The sequence below is a fragment of the Vicia villosa genome, linkage group LG1 (genome assembly GCF_029867415.1).
Source record: "Vicia villosa cultivar HV-30 ecotype Madison, WI linkage group LG1, Vvil1.0, whole genome shotgun sequence".
Lineage (NCBI taxonomy): Eukaryota > Viridiplantae > Streptophyta > Magnoliopsida > Fabales > Fabaceae > Vicia > Vicia villosa.
This window is the reverse complement of record NC_081180.1, coordinates 63,181,823-63,200,978: the sequence shown is the minus strand read 5'-3', so window position 1 is coordinate 63,200,978 and position 19,156 is coordinate 63,181,823.

The following is a 19,156-nucleotide window of genomic DNA, read 5'->3' as shown; positions in this document are numbered from 1 at the left end:
AATTGAAGATCTTGAGATGATGTTGTGACATCTGATGTGACATCATCCTTCATGGTTCTTGGTTAACATTTTTAACATCTAATTCATAACACTTGGGGTGGAAACAGAATAATGCAATTATCAGCAATATCCAGACATATCAAGGAATACAATAGCCAGCATCTCAATAAGCTTTTCTTCAGACTTCCATTATGATTTTGAGATGATGGATGCCATAGTCTGTACCTATAGAGGAGATTCCCTCATTTAGGTTTCTGGAACAGACTTAGTTATAGCATAACACTGAATTAGCTAGATTCTTTTGAGCCATCTGACTTCCTTGATTCCAAACAACACTACCCTTTCTGGATAACTACTAGGGCAATAAACATTCTTGACCATATTTCACTGTGGTTGAGACACAGTATTCAGCTCCAACAATTGTTCTATGGTTATGAATGAAAATACACATATCTGGTTCCATTGATCAGAGGAAAATACCAGATGTAAGCTCATCTTGATTTAAACATAAAGGATCAGAAAGGAATACCTTCATGAGTTTTCTTTGGAACTGAGCTTTTTAATTCTAACAGAATTGGAGTAGAAGCACATGTTAATCGTGTCCTTATCAACTTATAGTCAGATGTCTCCTCTTCCAGACCATGAGTAGGTTCTAAACCAATGTTCTCACACTACATTAGTTTGTCACCAGAACATCTGTTCTTCTACTGGTAGTTGCATACCAGTTCTTAATGTCCTAACATCCGGTAGGACATCTGTTCCTCCTTCTAGGAATACTCCAGCCTTGAAATTTTTCAAGGTTCACACTTGCATATGATTATGAATATCATTGATCAGTTGATATTCAACAACTCTAATAAACCATGCCATATTGAGTGTACTTGAGAGATTTCTCAAGTATCTTTGACACTTTAATTATAGCTATAAGGTTCTGCCATACATTCTATTGAATATAAATAACCCTAGAATCTTTCTTATACGATTGGGGTTGCACAGAGGCTATGCAGCGGAAAATAGCCACAATTCAACAGAATTCACACAATGCTTACTCCAAATATTAGTTGTAAGCATGAATACTAAGGATTGAATGCAACTCAACCCTGCACAATGCTTGCTTCTGCACCAAGCAACAGACTAGACCTAACCAACATCCTGACCTGATAAACTCACATAGGTTCAGAGGTTACCTTATCAATATCTTCACTCCCGCATGAAGGTTTTGATGCGTTTCTTCTCTTGTCCATAGATACCGGTTGAATTAGTTCAATTCAAATTCTTCACTTCCGCATGAAGTCTTTGGATTTAGCACTCCTTTATTCCAGCATCACAACTCTAGGTCAGGTTGGTCTAATCCTCCACATATAGGTCCATCCTCCACTTCAAGGGACCATACAATATGAACATTATTTGTTCAAACAATCTTCTACCTTCACCACAACCAGAACGTATCCCTCATGGATCTCATCCAGAAACAGACAGGATGTCTGCTCTGATACCAATTGAAATTCTGGTATGACAGACTCAGGATGTCACTTACAATGTCAAGACATCTGATTTGTTATTAACTTAGCAAAGGCAGAACAGAAAGATCCCCAGTTTTTAAATTACCCCTAAGAAGGAGTCCATGAGTACTGGGATCATGTATGTTCATTCAACATAACCAGATTGTAAACTTTATTGGTTCTGTAAAGGAACAACTATCAAACCTGGACCTGATGTTATACACGATGTTACAACATCCACGACTGAACAAAAAATACAATGCAGAAGATAAATAACACAGTTAATTGTTAACCCAGTTCGGTTTAACTACCTACTCTAGGGGCTACCAAGCCAGGAAGAAGATTTCACTATCAGTAGTACTATTTTATATAAACAACCTCTGGTTTACCTAGTCACTATCCAATGCAACCTTTATCTTAGAACTCCATCTAAGACAAGAGAACCTCTACTCACTCCCTAGTGATACCTAACTGTTACAACCCTGCAACAACTATTTACATAATTAACTGTTAGAACAAGATTTGTTCTGATCAATATTCTTGTTTTGATGATAACAATGTATATGAATTTTGTATAAGACAATGTGGTACTCTAATCCTTTGCATTTTCCATTTCAGGAAATATATAAAGAGCATGCACAATTCAACGCTCAGAAGCACTGACTCAGAAGGTTCAAGATTGCAACATTAGAACATGCTCTCGCAAGACATCAGAAGATGGTCAAGCAGAATCAGAACATGGTCTATGAAGCATCAGAAGAACATGAGATCAGAAGCAGAAGCACTGAAGTTCTTATGGTATCACGCTCAAGCACTTCAAGGTCTGATGACAAGAAGATGCTCTGCACCAAGCTGAATGACTCTGATTATTCAAACGTTGTATTCACAAATCTGAGATCAGAAGCAAGTACAAGATGACAGGCTACGCTGACTGACAAAAGGAACGTTAGAAGCTACAAAAGGCAAAGTCAGTAAAAGCAGCAAAAGCATGGCTCGAGGTAGTTGACAAAAGTCTGAAACATTAAATGTAGAGCTGTACTATACACGCAACGCATTAAATGCTCCCAACGGTCATCTTCTCAAACGCCTATAAATAGAAGTTCTGATGTGAAGCTCAATACACAACACTTGCGCATTATACAGAAACGCTGTCAAAATTCAAAGCTCACGAACTTCATCTTCAACCTCACAACTATTGTAATATTTAGTGAGTGTTAAGCTTAGAACTTAAGAGAAATATCAGAGTTATGATTATATCTTTCTATGAAGCAATTCATACTCTTGTAAACATTTATTTTACATTGATTGTAAAAGGTTCCTAGAGTGATCAGTGAGATCAGTAGACTCTAGAAGACTTAGAAGTTGTCTAAGTGGTGTATTTCCTTGAGTGATCAAGTTGTGATCAGTATACTCTAGAAGACTTAGAAGGTATCTAAGTGGAAAACCATTGTAATCAAGATTGATTAGTGGATTAAATCCTCATTTGAGGTAAATCACTATAAGGGGGTGGACTGGAGTAGTTTCGTTAACAACGAACCAGGATAAAAATAATTGTGTTAATTGTTTTTATCTTAAGAGTTTTTAAAGTCACACTTATTCAACCCCCCCCCCCCCCTTTCTAAGTGTTTTTCTATCCTTCATTAACAATAAACAACAACTTGATCTTGCTTCACAACTTCAATCAAGAACACAATACTCAACTCTTACCTACAGGTTTCGAGTGAGAATAATAACTTCTCTTCCCTACAGGTTTCGAGAAGGACATGGTAGCCATCCCACCGCCTGGGTGGTCTACCTATAAAACCCTAATGACTACATCTTTTCTAAATTCGGTTTTCTATATTTTTCTATATCTAACTAGGTTACAAAGGTTTCTATTTATAACCTATTCCCAATTGGACTTGGGCTTACAAATCGCAACACTCCTCGTTGTTACAAATCAGCAGATATCTTCTGCTACAATCAAGGTCTTTTAATCATAAGTTTCCTAATTTATCTCCTAAATTAGAAACTGCTGAATCTTCAATCTTCTGATCTGATTCTTCAATACTCTAACTTGATTCTTTTGACCTTTAAATTTGCGCCACATAGGATTACATAATATTCACATAATATTTTGTATCTGTTGAGAAACAAACTGAATCTTCATTCCAGTTCTGCAGGCGCGATGTCATGGTTAAAGTCATGACATTTCATATAACATCTTGCTTGTACCTGTTTTGTTCTTTTATATTTGCAAGACTACACATTGTATTATATTTTTGCTGCTATTATGTTTTAGCCCAACATAGATGCCAATCAGCCAATAAAAGCACCAACACATAAGTAACGAAGGACTTGAGTTAGGAATCGATTAGAAATCCTGTAGAATCGAATGGACCCATAGGATATGGGAACCCACTGAGATTATTATCTCACCCCATTATTGTCGTTGTTTTCCGGTATTATTTGCATATTAAAGACAAGAGAAGTTGTTTGATGATGTTTCAAAGATTTTGGATTATCGTGATATTTCGCTATGGGTTGCGTGCAAAGAAGATATATTGTACAAAGATCTTAGTTTTTATTTAGACACTTTAGTATAACATGTGCTATAGTATGTGTATTTTATACTTGGACATCTTTATATAAACATGTCATTAGACACTTTAGTTGTATCAGTACCAATTAATATTGCGCATAATATATTTTCTAGATGTATATTCTACAGGGTGTTACGATTCTCAATTACCTTTCTTAGTTTAAACCAAAAAAAATCAAATCTTTCACCAACTATTAATGTGATTAAACAAACTTATGCTAAAAAATTCTACTGTCTACTAAAAGAGCTTAAGTGGCGACCAAAATTTAGTTTGATTTGATTTTGTAAAACTATCTTTTTTACTTTTAAAATTTAAAATATTAAAACTTAATTGATAGTCTAATTTTACAAAACTATTTTTGAAAACTATTATTTATTTAAGTGTAATAAAACTAAAAAATATAAAACAAATTTTAGAGGTTTTGGTTGTTGATTGTTAATTTTGGAAATTAAAAAAATAAAAAAAATTTATACAGTTTTCATTAATGATGATTTTATAATATTATACAATTTTAAAGCATTACTAGAAAATTTGTTTATAGTGACTGAAAAATTTCAGTAGTGACCGAATTAACCATCAAAATTTGATATTTGAAAGTCAATTTTAAGAGATAATTAAATTGGTCACTAAAATAAATCAACCACTAATTTATAGACCAAAATTTTGTGACCGCTATTCAGTCACGAAAAAATATGTTTATATACAATTTAATTTATATATATAAGTTATAGAACGAAATTTCGATCACCAATAGTTTTTTGTTTTCTTTTTCTATTTTTAATTCGTTTTATGTTACTATTTCCTTTATAGATTTTTTTAGATTTTTTTTAATTTTTACTAAAATTTTCATTTTTTTTATTGTTTTAGCATATAATTTATTTATACAAAATTATATTATATATATTATATATATATATATATATATATATATATATATATATATATATATATATATACAAAATTATATGTATATATTTTTAAATATAAAATATAACAATAGATGTTAGGTGGCAAGTTGTTATTAAAATATGTGGAGGTCATAAATTTCTACGTATCACAGATTTTAATTTTATTTTACGAAGAAAAAAAACATTAAAATCGATCATTAAATTCGTCGCAAAAGTTTAGCGACTAACACTTTTTTAACCAAAAAGTAATGGTCGCTAAACCGGTCGCAAAACATTTTAGTGACTAATTTTTAAGTTTTTTTAGTCTCTAATTCGTCACTAAAAACAAATTTTTGAATAGTGAAACAATTTTTATTTGTTTATTTTTCTTCTAAACTATTTCTTAATTTATTTCCAAAATAGTTGCTAAATTTTAGAAATGCTAAATTCATTATTGACCAACTTGTTTTTTTTTTTAATATTTTTAATTGTTATTTTAATTCTTTCTAGCAACATCAATAATCACAAATTCACAATACAAACTAACAACAAACATTATAGCTACAAATAATGATTACCCCCTTAATCTAACAGAATGTCAATACCAGAAATACAGTAAAAAAAACATTATAAGCTGAACAGAGAAAACCGATAAAATACAGTAAAGAACATTTATAAATAAAGAAAATGGTAGATAGTTAATATTTTGAATTGAATGATACAATATTACAATCAATAGCCAATAATGATTAAACCCAAATCTCAGCATCATGCATGGTTTGGCATACAAGAATTACAATATACAGTGCAAAATGAAACTAAATAAGACATATATAAATAATTAATACATCAGCCTAAAAGAATTAATTTCACATTTACAAGAGTAAAATCAGTTTCCAATTTTGTTTTGGTATGCATGACCAACACCAGGACTGTGACCTGGGTCTGTTTTCTTGAACTCATTTTTAGTATCCTCAGTTTCAGATATGTTATGGTCTGGGCTTTGAACTACCGTCTTCTTCGACTCGGCGTTGATATTTTCTGCTGTAAAGTATCTGTGGCCAACACCAGGACTATTTCCCGGTGTTGTAGGTTGGAATGCATATGTGTGATTTTCACTTGAATCTCCAAAAGAACTAGCTACTTCATTATGTGACTTCATTGATGAGTCAATTTTCTTCTCTGATGTTGAAGTAGGAACATTGTGTTGGTCCAATGGCTTTAAGAGCCTTGCATGAGATTGAAGGGAATAGTTGAAGACTATTAGTGCTAGAAAAAGAGTAAAATATTGTAGCATGGAGTGAACTTTAGCCATTGAAAAGTAGAGAAGAAAGAGTAGAGAGAATGAATGAATGAACTTTTATTAGATTTGTATGCTTGATAGTTCAAATTATAGAAGATATATGATATGATTAGTTATGGGATGTTGGGGATATTTATAATGTAGATTGTTGAGTGAGAATGAAAGTGCTCTAATATAATATTTTTAATACTAATTATGTCATTTGACTTAATGGGTGGAGAGTTATGATCTGCAAGTTTGGACCGTTTATGTATAAATATAGCTAATATTTATTATTATAGTTATATTTAGACACCTCTTACTCTCCAACACTCCTTTAATATCTAATTGTCTCTTTCTCTTTATATTACATAACACATATATTACACCATTTTCAATCGATCTCAAATTCTCAGACTACAGAAGCGCTAATACTAGTTTTTGATGGCAAAGAATACAAATAAATTCAATTTAGAGATTGTTTCGTAGATACGTCTACGAAATGACTTAGCGACAGAATAATCCGTAAATATACTTATGGAAGCATCTGATATAGTTTGAACCAGTATGATCACTTCCCCAGAGTCACATTCCTTCTTCAACACTCACTCTTACCACCTTAAAAAACCTACTTCATCGTTATCATTTTCCACTCCAAAGCTTCAACTTTTTGGTGCAACAAATCAAAGGGAGCAAGAGAATACTCAATTTCAGATAAATAGTCATCTTTTCCATTGCATTGTTCATATTATGCTTGAATTTTCTGCAAAAAAATTTATGTTGCTTCCGTAGGTACATCTACGGAACGTGTTGAAGATGAACACGTTTCGGAGGTGCATCTACGGAAGGTGTCTGCGTTGTTTTTTTACAGCAGTGTTGTAATTTTGTGTTATTTTTGTTATTGGTTACGAATAAGTATGGTGCACCCCGATAATATCTCAAGAGAATTAGTTCCTTCAGTCGATGTTTCTCCGAATGTTGAAGGGGTGGTCGTAAAGGCGGTAGATGTTGGCGGTGACTTTAATAACAAGCAAGAGTTTGATGTTTGAAAAAGCATGCTCACATGGATTCGAAGGAATGCAACTGACTTTGGTTTTGGTGCGGTAATAGGAAGATCGGATACTGCTACGGTAATAAGAAACGCTTTTGTCACAATGTTATGTGAAAGAAGTGGGAAATACCATCCTCCTCTAAGAAAGTTTAAAAGAGACGACACGGGGACTAGAAAATGCGAGTGTCCATTTAAAATCTGTGGTTACATGGTGGCTAGCAAGAAGTGGAGATTTAATGTTATTTGTGGTTTACATAACCATGACATGTGCGGGAAATTACAAGGACATCCTAGTGTATGTCGACTCAATCCGGAAGAGAAGACATGTACTAATGACATGTCCTTGAATCTTGTCCAACCGAAAAATATACTTGTCACGTTGAAATGGAAGGAACCCGACAACGTACCAAATATAAGGCAAGTGTATAATCCGGTACCGCAATAATAAGGCGATTAGGGGAGATAGAAGTGAGATGCAACAACTGTTGAAGATGTTGGCTAATAACAAATACGTGTCACGGTACAAAACTAACGACGATGGGGTTATGGTTCAAGATATTTTTTGGACTCATCCGGATTAGATAAAGTTGTTAAACACTTTTCCGACAGTTCTCCTTCTTGATTCTACCTACAAGACAAACAAGTATTGACTCCCGTTATTTGAGATGGTAGGTGTTACATCCACTGATAATACATACGTTGTTGGTTTTACTTTTTTGGAGTGTGAAAAAAAGGATAATTTTAGGTGGGTATTAGAGGTGTGTCAGCCACTTTTGAATGAACAAGTCGAGATGCCAAAGGAGATTGTTACGGACCGCGATACCGCTTTGATGAATGCGCTGGCAAAGGTATTTCCTTCTTCTAACGCATTACTTTGTCGATATCACATAACATGTAATGTGAGAAGTAAGGTTAAACCCGCAGTCAGGACGAAACAAGTAGAGACCAATGGTGGAAAATCGATGAAGCCTGATGTGATTGTTGAACAAATAATGGATGCATGGACTCGTATTGTAAATTTTTTGAAAAAAGAACTATACGCCGATTCCATCTTTCAATTTTGGAAAGTGGGTGAAAAGTATCTGGATTTATTGAAATATGTTGAAAGCACCGTTCTTTATAAGGTGAAGGAGAAGTTTGTGTGTGCGTGGACCAATAATGGCCCACACCTTATGAATACAACCACCAATAGAGTTGAATCGGCACATGCTAGTTTGAAAAATTTGTTGGCTAATAGCAAGGGTGACTTGTGTCGAGATTGGGACACCGTAAATCTCAAATCGAAAACCAACATAATGAGATACAAAACACTTTTGGTCGGAGCATTACAGTGTTGGAACATCGATTTCGGGACAACATGCTTTATTCTCAATTGATCGTCAATGTGTCTCAGGCCGGGTAAAACTATATTTTTCACGAGGCCAAACGAGGTGAAACTGTCGGTTCAGATAGTGTAAAGTGTGGTTGCACTATTACTATACTATATGGTCTCTCGTGTGCATGTGTTATTTCTAAAAAAGCGAGACTAGGTGAGCCAATAAGAATGGATGAAGTTATCCCTCATTGGAAAAGACATAGTTTTTATGATGATGGTTGTGTCGGAGGAGAAAAATTGAATATCTCCATTACTTCTGAATTGGAAGCGATACAAGAGAGATTTTCGAAGGTCGATGACAACATGAAACTCCACGTCAAAGAACAATTGCGGAAGATTGGATATCCCGAAACAATCAACATGAAACCGCCGTCTCAACCAGTTAATACATAAGGTGCTTCCAAGAAATTGAAGCCTACACCGAATGATAACTCTACTAGACGGTCACCTTCTTATTGTGAGCATGTCGATAAACTTTTTCCCGACTCACCGACTCCTAAATCTCAAAAATCTCAAAAAAAAGTCAAACAAAGGAGCTCGCATAAGCAAACCGCCTCCGACACCTATTCTATTCAAAATTATAATTAACGAAGAGATGCCAATTCCACCAAACATTCCATTCATCGAAGAGATGCCGGTTTTTATGCACCCTTACATCGAGCGGATCGTAGATGTTGCGGGGACGGTAATTGCGGTTACCAAGCCGTCTCGGTGTAGCTTGGTAATGAAGAGGGTAGCCATACAGTTTTCCATCATCAAATCATCAAAGAGTTGAAGACGCACAAAGAATCGTACACACGATTATATGGAGAGGAAGCTAAATTTGAAGCGGTTAACAAAGCTCTTGTGCCTTGGATGGGCCCTTACGCACTGGTGTCAAAATGGATGAAATTCCTCGAAATACGACATATTATTGCATGCTCCTATGATATTGTGTGCATTGACTTAACGCGTTATGGTTTTTCAGAAACCTTTTTCCCACTCTGCACCGCACCGCCTACAAATTCAAATGCCCTCATCATGTGTATTGGATGGCTTTCAAAAGCGAATCACTTTGTGCAAGTTTATTTGAAACTGGGATGCCACATACCAACTACGTCACCGGAATGGGATCTTCATCATACTGAAGATGCCAAGACGTGGCCGGATCTTTTTGTTGACAGGATGCACGAATTCGAAAGATTGAACAACATCGAGAAGGAAGCGAATAAGGAGAAGTCAAAATTGGAACCACCAATAGATTTAGCCGGCGATAGTTCTTTTGATGTATTTTCTAGTTTCAAAGTGTAATATATGCACTCCTTAACATTGCAATATAATCATTTTTGTCAAGTATTAGTTTATGTCTTTATGTGTTTTCATTCTACTGTTGTTGTTGTATTATTCTGTTTTGTTAAAAAAATAGCATGGAAACTTCTGTAGATGCATCTACCGAAGGCTCTAATTTTAAAAATTATGGTTTTTTTCGTAGGTACACCTACGAAAGCAAAATATCTAAGACACTTTTGTGGATATACCTACGAAACTTTCTGTGATAGAAAATGTGTGGTCCATATGCACCAAGGTTTTGTATAAAGTAAGGGTTTCTAGTTACACACAAACACAAAAATTTCTCAAGAAGATTAATTCATGGCATCTCCTGGGCCCTCATCATCCAAGCGACCCGCTCCTGAACCAATTATTTTCAAAAGGGACGGGAATGTTGTTTGTTCTCCTCTAAAATCGCCGATCTAGAAGAAATTTTGGCACATCCATTCGTTGGACCAACTAAAAAGGGCTTTGATGTCTTGGTTAGAGGGGGGGTACAAACCTGGCGAAGTCATCAGAAGGATTCAGAGGCTTAGAACAAAGACCTCGAGATCGGAGAAACGGATAGTTGGTGAGATGAAGTAGAAAACGACATTGATGTCATTCAAATGATGCATGGATCAGATGAAATTGTTTAGAGTGTTGTAATTTCTTAGATTTAGTATTTAATTTTCTGTTTGAAATTTTGATGTAATGCCAATTTTAATCAATGAATGTTTCTTTTATCACTGTTTTTCTGGTTTTCTGATTATGAATTTGTTCTGCATGTGTACCTACAGAGTGTTCCGTATGTGCATCTACGGAATATTTTCACGCAAATGTCAAAAAAGTGCTTTCCAAAATACATCTACGAAAATAGAAAAGTAATTTTGTCAAATTAATGGTGCGTGAAAGATGTAAGGGGTTGGGTGAGAAATTCTCAATTTTTTGTTGTACCAAAACACCTAAATTACAAATTTTACTTCGTATTATTTATTTTATTTTATTTATTGTTTAATTATAAGAGATATAAGAAATTGATAAATAAGTGAGATATATGAATCCAATAATTAACATAATAAAAAACGTTTATCTCATATATCAACACTAAATAAAAAATTTAGATAAATGAAACAAGACTAAACACCTATATATCACTTTCTCTATTTCCTTCTCTAGAAATGGTTTTGGAATCTATGAGTGTAAGTTATTTTTTTTCTTAATTATATATGTCAACTTGATGGTTAGATTTTTAATTCTGTGGGTGTCATTAATATCTCACGTGGGCGAACATGCACAATTGGACGCATGCATATAAAAGAAAATCTATATTGAGCTTACAACCTTTCTTTTTTAGTCATTTGCATTATGATACATGTTTCTTTTGATCTCCACTGCTCTTTTCATTTCATTTATATAAAGAGTGGTGGCCTCCTATAGAAAACCGACACATATATTGATGACAAACATCACTAAGTTGGGTTCAGATTTTTTAATTATATAATTATATAAATATACATATATATATATATATATATATATATATATATATATATATATATATATATATATATATATATATATATATATATATATATATATATATATATATATATATATATATATATATATATATTACCAATTGATTACAATCTTTTTAAAAAAAAAAATTGATGACGTAATTCCTGAAACACCTCAAACATCTCTTAAAACAGAAGGTGAAAGGGACAAAGGCCTACCAAAACTAAAGAAATTATACCACACAGAAGACACAACATGACACAAATTCCTCCACCTAAAATATCAAGTCCAAATTCCTCCCACCGAGTACCCCATCCTTCCCACGTCTTGATTCCTCTACTAAAAAAAATTAGAGTAACCTCATAATTCGCACAAAATTGATCCGACCCTAACCACACTCATCCACACCAAATTGAAAGTAACTCCCACTATTCCTCCAAAGACACATATCATATTCACTTATGGATAACTGATATTATCTTAGTTAGGCCTAGGTAAAGAAGGGTGTCATAGAAAATGTGCCACATTTCTCCTTGGTTGGAATACTAACAGAGTGGTAAACTTTACTGGTCACGGTCTCGATCCAAATAACTATATTTTTGTATTTTTCAAAACGCGTGTAACCTAACCTCTCAGTTTTTTTTATTAACAAAGGGGAAAAGTTTGTGTTTACCTCGGTTGATAGTTCCAACTAAGGGGAAAACAATTTTTTTTTTAATTTTACATAATTTTCATTTTGACTGGTTTATATTTTCATTTTGTAACATAACTTATATTCACGTGTTGTGATAAAGTCTATATAAACATGTTTTCAACAGACAGCATACCAGCTGGACAACAAATATATAGATTTGGAAAAAACCTATACACATTTTGGACAAAAACCTATATACATAGGTAACACATATACATTATTTACAACCAATTCAAAATAGCACATATATACATACATCTACATCATAATAATATAGGTTACTAGGAAAAATCTGAGAAATTATAAAAACAACCAGCCCAACGTGAACAAATATCATATATATCTTCTTGTGTGAATGGCGTGACATCGTTAAACACCGTTAATTTGAATAAAACTAAAATTATTTTAACACTACAACATTGTCATTTAACTTAAATATAACATAAATAAATTACATTCATATGGTCGTAAAGTGATTACCTTAGCCCATGAATTCATAATATTTTCAGAGACAATATCCAACATATGTTTCATAACTTAATATCCACATTCATATGATTCTAGTTGTTTTTGCGACTACAAATAATTTGTATATAGTGGTTATTACACACAAAGAATAAGTGATACATTAGAAAAAATTTAACATATCACAAATAAGACCACTTACTTTTGCAAAAATAAATTTTGACTTTTGACTCCTTACATTTCAATGCATAAGATTGTGTCCCTCCATAGCTTTTGATGTTGGAAAAAAATAAAACTAAATAAAAATTATTCAAAAGTAAAGTAACATTTTCAGTATAACAAAGATACCACTTACGAGCTAATAATTTCCTTTATATTTATATCAAGACCATAGTATAACGAGCCTAGCATCATTAATAAATTTTGTTTGGGTAAAATAGTTATTAGTTGCCAATGGCAAGTGCATAAACATCCAAAATAATTAATAATGGGTAAAAAATGAAATAAGAGAAAACACAAATCATATATACTTATGAATTAAGAAATGATCCTAGGTAACAAACTCTTTTCTCTTCAATTAATTTATTTTGTATGTACATTTGTACATCATTTGATGAACATTGGACAAATTAAATAAGATATAGGTCCAAAAAAACCATACTTTTATAAATCTATGTGCAGAAATTATAACAATAAATATTGTAACACCCCAATTTTCAATTAAGTGATTTAATTGATTTATTTGTATTTTTATTTAATTATTGGGTGCTTAGTTAAATAAATTATTGTTTGATTATATGCTATATGGGGTGTAGAGAATAGTCGTAGAGTATGGAGAGAATTGAACCTTGTTGAAAATAACTGGAATAACTAGAAAGATTAGTATTTTGATTAAAATAATTAAAGATAAAATAGTATTATTTGGCGAAATATTAAACTAATAATAGACTTATAGTAAAATAATTAGAATTATGAGGAGAATTATTAAAATAGCATGGGTGGTAGAAAAATAAGAAATAATAGATTTATTAATAAAATAATAGAAAAAAAAGATGTGTAGAGAAATTGAGGGCAAGGATGAAATTAAGGAAAATATGGAGGATAGGAAGAAAATATAAGGATAAGTTAGGGTAAAAGGGGAAGAGCCTAATTAGAAGAAATTCGGTTTTGAAATAAAATAAGCTATTTGGAGAACCTGAGAGTGTCAATACATATTTTTGAAAAGTTGGAGAAAAAGAGGCAAAGAGGGAGAACAAAAGCTTGAGGTTGAGGAAGAGCTCTAAGAATCAAAGGTGCTTTTGCTGGAAATCAGAAAAGGGAGAAAATGTGTTTTTCTAATGGGTGTTACAACATGTGGCGTAGATGGAGGATCCATTAACCTCCTTAAGATTGGGTGTTTTAATTCATAATTTTGAATTATGATGCTATTATGGTTATCATGTGATGATTATACGATGAATTTCGTGTGCGTTATATGTGTGTATTTTTCTGTTTTGATGGTTGAAACTATATTCACCATTGTTGCAATTTTGAAGGTTTTAGGCATACCCTTATATTAATGATTTGGTGATTTAATTGTGTTAAAATTGGGAATTAACTTGGGATAATTACAGTATTGCTTGGGGTGTAATTTTCTGAGCGTATGAATTTTTAAAAAATCGAAATCAGAGTCTAGAAGGGCTCCAATAGTAAAAAAATGAATTTTTTTCTAGTTTTTAGGTCCATGGTGGTAATGGTCGTCGCGGCCAGACAAATTTGGGTTCAGACATGGTTTTAATCATGACTATTGATCCTTAAGTCCAAATGAGTTGTCGTTCGAAGCGTTGGAAAGCTAACGCAAAATTCTATCAAATGAATATGTTTTTAGGGGCAGAATGTATTGTGATAAGTTGATTATATGATTCTGATGCGATGCTACCAGATGAGTTGATGTCGTGAAAAATCCCAAGTACAAATCAGATGAATTAATGTCGTGTAAATATCCTGAGTGCAAATGTGTGCATTGAAATGTTTTGTTGTAACCCATGTTACAGAGCAGGCCATATTTTGTTGTGTGCGACACCCTAAGTGGTTGTATTTTGTTAATTAAATTCTTTGATAAGTATGTGTGAGGTTTAGGGTGTTATAAATGAAATTTGATATCACCATAAAAGTTGTACTTACGTGTACCATAATTGAAGTACAGTTATATCAAGAAAAACAACACCCTCCATAATTTCTTTAATACGACCTTTTGCAATACAAATTTTTTATTTTAGATCAAGTTCCAATTTTATCTAGAAGGACTCTCCAAGACCCTTTACCATGGTTATCGATCTTTGTAATGGATCTGGTTGAGGCTCTGGGGTTTAAACCTTGTGAAGGGGGATTGAACCTGAACAACTATCTTTCGTACTTGCACCACCCAAAGAAACTTTCTCACATATGTTTTATTGATTAAATTTGGATGGGAAAGCACATCCATCAATTTCAATTGGTGTCTCATAAAAACAACAACAGCACAATAAGTAAATTGAAGAACACAAATGTCAATAACACATAACACCTAATTTTAATATGAAAAACAAAAAAGGAAGATCCTAAACCAAACATATATCTACCTCAATTACATCCCAAGCCACACTTTCCTGCATCTTCTGTGTCATCTTCTCTTGTGCCTCTTTTTCCACCCTCTCCTGCACCTCTTTGGTCACCCTCTACTGCACTTCCTTTATCACCCTCTCCTCGACACCTATGGCCTCCCTCTCCTGCACCTCTTTGGTCACCCTCTTATTCACCTTCTTGGTCAACTTCTCCTCCACATCCTGGATTATACTATCCTGAACCTCCTTGGTCTTCATCTACACCATCTACTTGGTCTTCATCTCCTTCATCTTCTTGACCGCCCTCTTGCTCACCTCCCGGTTCATCCTATCATCCACCTTCTGGGTCATATAGCCCACTCCATTTCTAATGTTTCAGCTATCCTCTGATTTACTGGCTCTTCAATCTTGTTTTTATGCATTATGTCACTCTTTGACGATGATGCGTAAAATAAAATCAAGTCAACTCTTCTCCCATAACCATGGATAGACTCACCATGCTCACTAGTTCCAATCACTTCTACAAATAAATCATGGCGCCATTGTGGAACAAAGGCACTAGCATTGATTTTTTTAACCAACAAATCCTACATCATATTAAAAGTTCATTGAAAAATTCAATTAAATAATATTAATAATGTTGAAAAATGAATCTACTTATAATCTTTTCAATACCTACGTGTGTAGCCTCTATAGTGAAATCATCTCCTAATCTTTGACGTGCTCTCTTCCATTTCTCATGGCGTGATGATAGAGATGGGATATGATCAAGGCTTAGAGAAGGATCTCCCAACTCTTGTTCTCTTTGTTTTCCTCTCTCTTTTATCATAATCTCTTCTTGTTTATCATATCTTCCACAAGAAAATCTATGAGGATATATAGTTTTTGCCCTATTCTTATTTCCTTTTTGACTCTTAGCCAGAAACTAAAGAATATTGTGAGACTCGAAAAATTTCTCTCAACGTCTTTATCAATAAAACTATATTCACTTATGGAGGCGTTAAACAACTTTTCTTTGGATTTGTAATATCATATTGTGAGTTGTGTCTTAAAGCCCCCCCCCCCCCAAACGCTCACTAGCATATTCGATTCATTTCTTTGTCAATTATAATCTTTTGGAAGAATAAAAATATTCTACATTTACATAATAAAGTTAGTATTAGTATTAAACTAAAAAATAAATGATCATATACACTTTTATAACAAATCATAAAAGTTAAAATAAATAACTCGAGATCGGCCCATATACTTTCTTTTAATGTAGAATCACAATCGCTTTAATCATCTATCAAATGCACATTTGATTCTACCAAGTAATGTCATGCAACTCTTAAAAGTCGTAGCATGTTCACCATAACACTTACCACTTTGTAAACAAAAATCATCTAGAAACTTAATATCGGTGTTGCAGGATTGGTCAATCTGGCCATCATTGTGGCACCTCTAGACTTTTTGTTTACTTGTAGTCTTAGTTGATGGGGTTGTAGGAGAGGTGTTTGTTGTAGGAAATGTGGTGACTGTAGCAGATGTGGTGGTTGTATGAGAAGTGGTGGCTAAATGAGAGGTGGTGGCTAAATAGTCCATCTCTATTGAATCAAACGACATTAAATATATTACTTCTTAAGAGAACTTCATATGTATAAACTTGTAGTCATTTTACTTAAAACAACACAAAAATAAAACAAAAGAAGAAAACATTTGTTACACAAAAAAGGAAAAACATATTTCCATTTTTATCAACATAATCAAAATAACAAAATTCACACAACAAATCTAACAGTTCTAAGTTACCTGCATGGATAAAGTGAAGTGAGTGAGTTACGTAATAGATACATGATGAAGAAGATAAAAAACGATGGAGGAAGCAACTTTCTCTTTCCTTCATTTCAAGTTATATTGAGCTTCAAAGGTGTTATGGCGTTGAATGGAGGAAACATTTATTGATGTCTGAAAACTTACGTGTGTTGGAAGGGATGATACTTCAAGAACGATTATGGAATATGGATTGAAATGCTAAGGCATTTAGATGGAGTGGGTGAAGATGAATATCGCCTATGATATATCTTTTGAAAAGACCTTTCAGTTTTGCAGTAGAACAAGGATGAATGAGATTTGAAAAGTAAATGAATAGTTATAAACTATAGTTCTAAAAAATACATGTAAAATATATTTCCTCTCGCTTGATAATCCAACCGAGAGAACAGATAAATTTTAAATACAAAAAAATAAGCGAAAAACACTTTTTAAATAGATAACTAATAATACCCATCGGTTGTTTAAACCGACTGAGAGAATTGTTTTAATTGAAATAAAAAATAAAAAGGCATCAATTTAAATAAAAAATAAATAAATTTTAATTCAATAAAAAAAACAACTTCTAAAAGTTAAATAGATACATGATAAGAAAAATAAAAGTAAAAAGTGCAAGAACTGAGATTCGAATTGCGATCCCCTCACCACATTTTCACACGGTTGAATGTAAAATCGAAGAAATATGTGATAAAATTTTTAATAAAAAATTAATATTTAAATTAAGGAGTCTAGTGGAGTGATTATAAATGTATCAAATTTTATTTTGAGTCTTTATTAAAAAAAATATATATTTTAGTCCCTATAAATTTTTTATACGTAGTTTTAGTTCCTGTTAATTTTGAAATTTTTTGAAAATTGCTTAATTATTCTTTAAATTTTAAATTTTTGAATAATTTATTTTATACATGTTTAAAATATTGTAAAATGTTAATTAACTAACTTTACAATTTATTCAAATGAGAAAAATTAAATATATATTTTTTTAATTTCAAAAGATAATGATAAAATTAATGAAAATTTTTTCTTAGAAAATAAATTTTAAGTTTTTTTAAGGAATTTTTAATAACGTTCTAAACGTGTCTGTAAAATAATCATTTAAAAATACACATTAGTTTAACAGCAAGAATTGAAACTGCGTGTATAATAATTTTATAAGTACTAAAATATATATTTTTCATAGTGTTCAAAAATAAAATTTAATAATTTTATAGGAATCAAAAACATATTAAACCCTATAAAATTTGTTCTATTTATCTAATAATTTAAGATTTTTTTGATCGGAAAATATTAACTCTTTGTTGTTTTTTTATATTTTTTAAAAAATTTCGATGAACACTAACACATCAAGTCAATAATAATTATAGAAAAAGTATTTAAATCTAAATATTGTTGACAATGGTTTTGCAAAGCAAATGGTTTTGAATTAGTTAACTTGAAGGATGAGAGAGTAGTGGCCCTTGAAAAGACCTTGGGACATGTCAATTTTGTTTCAAATATTTAAGTTATAATAAATCAATAAAGAATATTTGAAGGACAGGTGCATCATTAGAATGGACCCTGAGGAAATTAGATAATCTATATATGGGATTCTTCTGCACCTTACCCTCCACTAACAGTGGTATAGTTTTAATTGATTGTATATACTATAATTTGGCAGTTTATGGTCTCTGTTTGATTTCAGAGAAAATATCATTTTATTTTGGTGGACAAGTTGAAGTGAAAGCAGCTTTTTATGGGTTTGACTGTTGTTTAAAATTTATATATTTTGTTTTGTAGTACGCTAATTAACAAATGGGGGGCATGATTGCACAACCGCATGCTCATATATATATTCAAATGTTTAGGGTTTCGGTTATTTAAATATTTCATATATTATATGTAAACTTAAATTTTAGCTCAATTGACAAAAAAAAAATTATTAAGTTTAATATTATCATTCGAATTTTAATCATAGTTGTGTAATTGAGTTTTTTTAATCATATTTTAAATGGCACTAGAATAAATTAAAAATTGGTTAAAAATTTTATAAAACCAAAAGAAACTTTTTTTTTCCAAAATTTTAAATTTCACAAGTTGTTTAACTCTTAAACTTGAATGTAAAAGAATATAGTGTGCC